Below are 8930 nucleotides of genomic sequence, written 5' to 3'. Positions count from 1 at the left end.
TATATATATTTTGTAGAGATGGGGGTCTCACTGGTGCCCAGGCTGATCTCAAACTCCTGGCCTCAATTGATCTTCCCACCTTGGCCTCTCAAAGCACTGAGATTACAGGTGTGAACCACCACACCTAGCCTAAAGGGATTTTTGTTGTTGTTGTTGTTTTTTTTTTGAGACAGAGTCTCGCTCTGTCACCCAGGCTGGAGTGCAGTGATAGGGTTGAAATAGAGTCACCAAACTGTAGATGAAGAATCTCGTTCTAAATTGGAATCTCCTGGTGCAGTAAACAATACTAAAATGGTGTTGACATCTATTCAGAGCTTGTATCTTCACTGTAACAATCCCTTAATACCTGTTCTACCAAAGAAACACAAGCCCTGGGCTTCTTTGTTATTAGGATTGGCACTTAAAAATCCTGAGTATAGCCGGGCGCGGTGGCTCAAGCCTGTAATCCCAGCACTTTGGGAGGCTGAGACGGGCGGATCACAAGGTCAGGAGTTCGAGACCATCCTGGCTAACACGGTGAAACCCCGTCTCTACTAAAAAATACAAAAGCTAGCCAGGCGAGGTGGCTGGCACCTGTAGTCCCAGCTACTCGGGAGGCTGAGGCAGCAGAATGGCGTAAACCCGGGAGGCGGAGCTTGCAGTGAGCTGAGATCCGGCCACTGCACTCCAGCCCGGGGACAGAGCGAGACTCCGTCTCAAAAAAAAAAAAAATCCTGAGTATAAGGCTGGATGCGGTGGCTCACATCTATAATCCCAGTGCTTTGGGAGGCCAAGATCAGAGGATCACTTGAGGCCAAGAGTTTGCGACCAGACTGGTCAACATAGCAAGACCCCTGTCTCTACAATAAAAGATAAAAAAGAAAAATTAGCCAGGATTGGTGGCACATGCCTAGCTGCTCAGGAGACCGAGGTGGAGGGTTGCCTGAGCTCAGGAGTTCGAGGCTGCAGTGAACTATGTGTTTTACAAAAATTTGCTCCCAATCTGTAGTTTGTCCTTTCATTCTCTTGACAGTGTCTTTTGCAGAGCAAAGTTTTTAATTTGATGAAGTCCAGTTTATCAATCTTGTCTTTTATGGGTTGTGCCCTCAGTGTCTTATCTAAGAACTCTTTGCCCAACCCATGATCACAAAAGATTTTGTCCTATCTTTTACAGAAGAAATGAAGTTTATACTTTTATTATTTACACTTAGGTTTATGATCTATTTTTAATTAATTTTGTGTAATGTATGAGGTATAGATTGAAATTCCTGATTTTGTATATGGATGTCCAGTTGTTTTAGCACCCTTTGTTAAAAAGACTTTCTTCATTGAGTGGCCTCTATGCCTTTTTTAGATATCAACTGGCCTTGATCACAGGTATTTGCATATGTACAGATTCATCAAAGAGTATACATTAAATATATGTAGTTCTTTGTATGGCAATTCTACTTCAATAAAGCTGTTAAAAAATAAATTGGCAATTTTTGTGTGGGTCTATTCCTGCACTCTCTCTTCTGCTGTGTTGATCTATGTCTCTGTCCTTTTGCCCATACTACATGGTCATCTTCATTAGTATAGCTTTTTAGTAAGTCTTAAAATCAAGTAGTGTGAGTCCTCTTTGTTCTTCTTTTTTGAAATAATTTTGGGTATTCTAGTTCCTTTGTCTTTGGATATAAAATTTAGAATTAGTTTTTTGATTTGTATGAAAAAATCCTGCTGGCATTTTAATTGGCACTGCGCTAAATCTTTAGTTTGGGAAAAAACTGTCATCTTAATGTTGACTCTTAAAATCCATGAATATGGCCGGGCGCGGTGGCTCAAGCCTGTAATCCCAGCACTTTGGGAGGCCGAGACGGGCGGATCACGAGGTCAGGAGATTGAGACCATCCTGGCTAACACGGTGAAACCCCGTCTCTACTAAAATACAAAACTAGCCGGGCGAGGTGGCGGCGCCTGTAGTCCCAGCTACTCGGGAGGCTGAGGCAGGAGAATGGCGTAAACCCGGGAGGCGGAGCTTGCAGTGAGCTGAGATCCGGCCACTGCACTCCAGCCTGGGCGACAGGGCGAGACTCCGTCTCAAAAAATAAAAAATAAAATAAAAAATAAAATCCATGAATATGGCATATCTCCCCATTTAGTTAGGTCTCCTATGATTTCTTTTATTGGTGTTTCATAGTTTTCTGTATATAGATCCTGCACATCGTTTGTGCAGTTTTTATAGTTTGTCCAAATTGCTAGTATATAGACGTATACTTGATTTTTGTTTTGCCCTTGTATCCTGTGACCTTGCTAAACTCACATATTCGTTCTAGGAGCTTTTGTGTAGATTATTTGGGATTTTTCATGCAGACATTTGTGTTCTCTGTGAACAGAGAGTGTTTTAATTATTACTTGCCAATCTCTATGCTTTTTATTTATTTGTTTTCTTTATTGCACTGTCTGGGATTTCTAGCATGATGTCGAATAGGAGTGGTGAAAGCAAACATCCAATCTCAGGGGAAAGCATTTAGTTTTCAACATTAAATATGATGTTGGTTTTAAGTTTTGTTGTAGAAGCTCTTTGTTAGGTTAAGAAAGCCTCAAGGAGCCAAGGGTGGCCTCCAGCCAATAGCCAGCAAGAATCCAGAGCCTTCAGTCTTACAGACACAACAAAATAGATTATGCAAACAATCTGAGTGAGCTTTGAAGTGGAATGTTCCTCAATTATATTAACTTCCTATTGCTGCTGTAACAAATTATCACAAACTTAGTGGCTTAAAATGACACAAATTTATTATGTCACAATTCTAGGGGTCTGAAGTTCAAAATGAGTCCTATGGAGGATAAAATCAAGGCATCAGCAGGGCTCTATTCCTTCTGGAGGCTCTTGGGAAGAACCCATTTCTCGTCTTTTCCAGCTTCTAGAGGCCACCTGTATAATTTGGTTTGTGGCCCCTTCCTCTGTCTTCAAAGCCAGCAGTAGATGGTTGAATCTTTCTCACATTACATCACTCTGACTTCTATTGTTACATCTCGTTCTTTGAATCTCTTGCCTATCTCTTTCTCTTATAGAGACACTTATGAGTATATTGAGCCCACCATATAATCCAAAATAACCTTCCCATTTCAAGATCCTTAACTTAATTATATCTGCAAAGACCCTTTTGCCATATGGTCGCCTTGTACTATAACATATTCTCAAGTCCTGAGGATTGGGACATTGACATCTTTGAGAGACCATTATTCCGCCTACCCACTAGTCAAACCCCCATATGAGAATACAGGCCAGCCAAAACCTTAGTTGCAGCCTTATGAGACCCTAAACATAGCACCCGGGTAAGCTATGCATGAACTCTTGACCCACAGAAAGTGTGAGATTATAAGTGTATTGTACTATGTTTGTGGTAATTTGTTAAGGAACAATATAAAACTAATATAATAGGCATATAATTGTTCATAATGTTTCCTCATTATCCCTTTAATATCTGTCCCACAGACCTTATTTCATTCATGAATATCCGTTATTTCATTCCAGATATTGGTAATTTGTGTCTTTTTCTTTTTTTCTTAGTCTAGCTAGAAGTTTGTCAATTTTCTTGGTCTTTTCAAAGAATCAGCTTTTGTATTTTAATTGATTTTCTCTATTGATTTTCTGCTGATAATTTTATTAAACTCTACTTTACCTTTTTAATTTTCCTCCTTATGTTTGCTTTGGGTTTTGTTTGCCCTTTTGTTTTTAGTTTAAGGTGGAAGCTTAGCCTTTTGGTCCCAAGATCTTTCTTCTTTTCTTTTTTAAAATCGAAATATAATTCACATGTTATAAAATTCACTTTTTTAAAGGGTACAATTCAGTGGTTTTTAATACATTCACAGTGTTGTGCAATCATCACCACTATCTAATTTCATAATATTCTTCTTTATTGATATAAACATTCCCAAATTTTGATATATTTAAATTTCACTAAATTAAAAATATTTTCATGTTTCCCTGGAGACTTATTCTCTGACACATGGGCTATTTAGTGGTGTCTTGTTTAGTTTCCAAGTATTTTAGGTTTTTCACAGATATTTCTCTGTCATTAATTTCTATTTTATTCCATTGTGGTCCAAGAACATACTCTGTATGATTTCAATTCTTCTTTGAGACAGAGTCTCCTCTGTTGCCCAGGCTGGAGGAAGTGCAATGGCGTGATCGCTGCTTACTGCAACCTCCGCCTCCTAGGTTTAAGCGATTCCCCTGCCTTAGCCTCCTGAGTAGCTGGGACTACAGCAGTGCACCCCATGCCCAGCTAATTTTGTATTTTAGTAGAGACAGGGTTTTACCATGTGGCCAAGCTGGTCTCAAACTCCTGACTTCAAGTGATCAACCCGTCACCAGTCAATTCTTTTTTAAATATAATTATATAAATTTTATTTTCATGGGGTTATTATCTTTAACCACAACTGGCTTATGATTTCTTTCTTTCTTTTTTTTTTTTTACTCTAACTTCTGGGATACATGTGCTGAACTTGCAGGTTTGTTACATAGGTATACACGTGCCATGATGGTTTGCTGCACCTATCAACCTGTCATCTAGGTTTTAAGCTCCGCATGCGTTAGGTATTTGTCCTAATCCTCTCCCTCCCCTTTCCCCACCCCTAACAGGCCCTGGTGTATAATGTTCTCCTCCTTGTGTCCATGTGTTATCACTGTTCAGCTCCCACTTATGAGTGNGTGGGGCACCGTGGGAATGCTGGAGGACGGCGGCAGGCTCCGATGAGCAGACTGCCCAGGTGCCCGTGGGCGCCCCCCACGAGCGCCCGGCACTGCGGCGCGGGGACTGCGCCAGCGGCCGACTGCGGCAAGGACAGTGCCCGCCCGGAGGAGGCGGCCCAGAGGGGGCGCCGCGGGGGGGCTGGGGCCGCTCACCGCTTGCGTTCCGCGCCGGGGCGAAGGCGGGGTCCGGGTAGATGCTGCCACCAGCACGTGCCTGGGGTGGGGAGAATGACTCATCCAGCGGGTCCTACCAGCCGTGCCCGCAGGGCTCCGGGCTCACGACCCTGGCACTGGGGCACTCACCTTTGCAGTACCCTACTGGCCTCCGGAGGGTCCCAAGGAGCCTTCACATAGTCCTCGGCTGGCCCAGCCTACCCTATGCGCTGTTTTCTGGGATTATTGGTTTTTCATCTCCAGCAGCGAGGCTGTGCTGTCGTGTAACCCACTTTTTGCTGCAGCAACCTCATCCCTCACACTATCCAAACAGCTAACTTGTCAGAAGGCCAGCAATTCTGAGGGCTATAATGTGCATTACACTAAACTACATGCTTTGAAGAGGGCAAGAAAAAGATCAAATCGTAAGACACCCAGCAACTAATTATAAGGAAAAACTGAAGATATGCAAATGATATGCCGAGATCCCTTTAATTTATATTAATTGCATTTACATTTTAAAAATACCTTCATTTTCTTGTGCATTCAATTTATTTACCTCAAATATAATGCACGTCATTTTTTGAGCGTCTAGTATTTGTTACATACTGTGCTAGGTAACCTGGTGGGATATGAAAAAGAAATTTTGCCCTTAATGTGGAATTTACCAATAGGGGATATAAGGTAAGTATGGTATATTTCTATCACTTTAAAACACAAAGTGCCAGGTACTATTCTAAACGGTATAAATATATTGTCATTAATTTTCACATCATCCCTTTGAGGGAGTGTACTGTTAGTTTCAACATTTTGCCAGTGATGAAACTGAGGCACAGAGAGGTTAAACAACTCGCCCAAGGTCACATGGCTATATGAAATGGAGGTGAGACTGAAATCCAGGTATTCTGATTTCATACCGCAAGCTCCTATTTCTCAGTACTGTCACTGAGAAAGGAAAGTCTATAAACCATTAATATATGGAGTTCTAAATTTAGTACTTATTAGTTCTAAAATGAGTGCTTATTTCTCAAGAGACACTATGGTTATTTTGCTTGTGAAACTAGCGCTAAAAAGCAGAGTGAGCTATCCATATAGTCTGGGGGTCCCCTAACTTTCTTTAGAATTACATCATACCAACAGTTTCACTGATAGGCTTCTCTGAACTGGTTTTAGTAAGTGTTTTATTTCTAGGCCGTCTGATGGGCTTATATGGAAAAGGAGGTTGTAACATCATCATATAAATCTCTGTCGGTTAATTCCTTCCTTCATTCAAAAAAAGTATATTGTGGCCACGCGCAGTGGCTCATGCCTGTAATCCCAGCACTTTGGGAGGCCGAGGCAGGTGAATCACCTGAGATCGAGACCAGCCTGGCCAACATAGTGAAACCCCACCTCTACTAAAAACAAGAATTAGTCGGGTGCAGTGGCATGTGCCTGTGTTCCCAGCTACTCAGGAGGCTGGGGCAGGAGAATCTCTTGAACCCAGGAGGCAGAGGTTGCAGTGAGCCAAGATCGCACCACTGCATTCCAGCCTGGGTGACAGCAAAACTCCGTCACACACACACACACAAAAGTACATTGTGCATCTGTAGCATGCCAGGCATTGTGCTGAGAACTAGAAAGGGTGCAAATAAGAGTAAGACACAGTACTTTCCCTCAAAGAACTATAATCTCATAGAGGACAAGCATTGACAGAGAACCATAATCATACTACAAAAGAGAAAATCAGTTGTGCGCAATAGAGGAATGAAATGCAATGGAAGTTCTAAGGTGGGAGAGACAGATTACTTCATGAAGGGAGGTACTTGGGTTAAGGAATGCATAATGACCATTTAAATTATTGTTGATATTAAAACGTTAAAAGTCATATCAAAATTATCAATTTCATTTTTTAATTACATGCAGTTTTTCTCGTGTTGAGGAGAGACAGCTTTTACTATGTTATTCAGAGAATGGAGAGGTTAGAAAGTTCAAACTTTTTGGAGGTAGTTTACTTTATGCAAGTGGAGGACACAGAATGATGCACAAGGTAAGATTTTCAAGGTCAAAGGAATAGCAGAAGAAAAAGCAAGGCGGGATTGAATAAGGTTAGTCTGGAGGCAGCTGGGACTCTAACAAGGTGAAACGGTTGCTAGAGAGCAGCCTGTACCACTCTTTTTTTTTGAGACAGAGTCTCATTCTGTTGCCCAGGCTGGAGTGCAGTGGCTTGATCGTGGCTCACTGCAACCTCCGCCTCCCAGGTTCAAGCGAGTGTCCTGCTTCAGCCTCCTGAATAGCTGGGATTACAGGCATGTGCCACCACACTCGGCTAATTTTTGTATTTTTAGTAGAGACGGGGTTTCGCCATGTTGGCCAGGCTGGTCTTGAACTCCTGATCTTAGATGATCCCCCTACCTTGACTTCCCAACGTGTTGGGATTACAGGCATGAGCCATTGCACCTGGCCCTAGCCTGTACCACTTTTAGCTGTCTTTATAAGCCAGGGACTGTTTTCAACTTTTTTTTTTTTTTTTTTTTTTGCATATTCTTTGGCTATGGCAAACATATGCCAAAAATATTCTGGGGTGGTCTGAGTTCAGATATTTATGACCATAAGTTTTTGGGCTTATAAGATTGACAAATACAGTTACCACCATGTTAATGTCTAGAAAATAGAGAATATTGTTCTGGCTGGGTATGGTGGCTCACACCTGTAATCCTTGCATTTTATGAGAGCGAGGTGAGAGGGTCACTTGAGCCCAGGAGTTTGAGACCAGCCTGGGCAACATAACAAGAAACAATCTTTCACTTCCAGCAGCGAAGCTGTGCTGTCGTGTAAAATTATGCTAAAAAATAATACTTAAAAAAAGAGAATACTGTATGCTCAACTAATGTTTAATAAAAAAGGAGTTGGGAAAGGAAGGAAAGGCTATTTGATAAGTAACTAAATTCTTACATGTTTTAATATGGTAGGTAATAGAGAGCCTCTGTAAGTTTTTGTTTTTGCTTTCTGAGACAGGGTCTTGCTCTGTCACCCAGGCTGGAGTGCAATGCACTATATGTTTTTTTTTCTTGTAAGTTTTTGAGCAGAGTAGTAACATCTTAAGGACCACCCTAAGCATTTAGAATTATTATCTTTTAGGTAAAGGACTGAATGAGAGTGTGTATGATATTTTGTTTGTAGCTTAAACAAATTGTAAAAGTATGAACATGAAGATGAGACTAATTTCTCTTAGGCCTTAGACAAAAACCTGTTGGGGTATTAAAGAGACTGGGGCGCGGAAATCAGAATGACACCAAACTCTGTGTTGTCCTCATATCCTGATGGTGAGCTCATGTAGAAGAGAATCTGTGCAACCTTTTTGCTTACAATACACATCTCTTGGGGCCACTGCCTAGCACACAATTCCCCCTTTGTTGTGAATGGCTTCAGTGCACAAGGACAAAGCCCCAGTGGCCTTCTCAGATTTAGGGCATTCATCCCTTGGCTGCCGCTAATTGATCCAGAGGTAGAGAGCCAACCGAAGTTGGTGCAATTATACTCACTCAGAAACCTGAAACTCAAAACAGAGAAGCAAAGAGTCTGAGAATTGTGGTGCGTACATTAGTGACAGTGTGTCCTGAAGTGAAGACCTACCCACTGCTGCTGTGGGTCCCTGCGCTTCCTACGTCTTGGTTCTTCTGATCCTTCCATCCCTTTATGTGTGTGTGTGTGTGTGTGTGTTTGTTTGTTTTTTGAGAGGGGAGTCTTGCTATGTTGCCCAGGCAGGTCTCAAACTACTGGGCTCATGCTATCCTCCTGCCTCTGCCTCCCTAAGTGCTGGGATTACAGATGTGAGACACTGTGCCCATCTCTTCCATCCCTTTGAATGCTTCAGCCAGCCTGTGGGTTTCCATTGCTTACAACCAAAGGGTATTTGTTGTTGTCGTTGTTTGTTTGTTTTAAGAGACAGGGTCTTGCTCTGTTGTCCAGGCTGGAGTGCAGAGGCACAATCACAGCTCACTGCAGCCTTGACCTCCCAGGCTCAAGTTATCCTCTCACCTCAGGCTCTCGAGTAGACATCATGCCTGGCTATTTAAAAAAA

General features: G+C 42.1%; 1 protein-coding gene across 1 annotated transcript in view; it reads right to left on the bottom strand.

Annotated features, from left to right (window-relative positions):
• PHF24 (PHD finger protein 24) overlaps positions 1-5228 on the bottom strand; it is a 34481-nt gene extending 29253 nt beyond the window's left edge. Inside the window, exon 1 of the mRNA XM_017865596.1 lies at positions 5018-5228. The gene's annotated coding sequence lies outside the window, so the exon portion shown is untranslated. The remainder of the gene's footprint in view (positions 1-5017) is intronic.
• Between the last annotated feature and the right edge of the window lie 3702 nt (positions 5229-8930).

This window comes from Rhinopithecus bieti, unplaced genomic scaffold, assembly GCF_001698545.2.
Source record: "Rhinopithecus bieti isolate Rb0 unplaced genomic scaffold, ASM169854v2 scaffold_82876, whole genome shotgun sequence".
In the NCBI taxonomy this organism is placed as follows: domain Eukaryota; kingdom Metazoa; phylum Chordata; class Mammalia; order Primates; family Cercopithecidae; genus Rhinopithecus; species Rhinopithecus bieti.
This window is presented reverse-complemented; position numbering and strand designations above follow the sequence as displayed.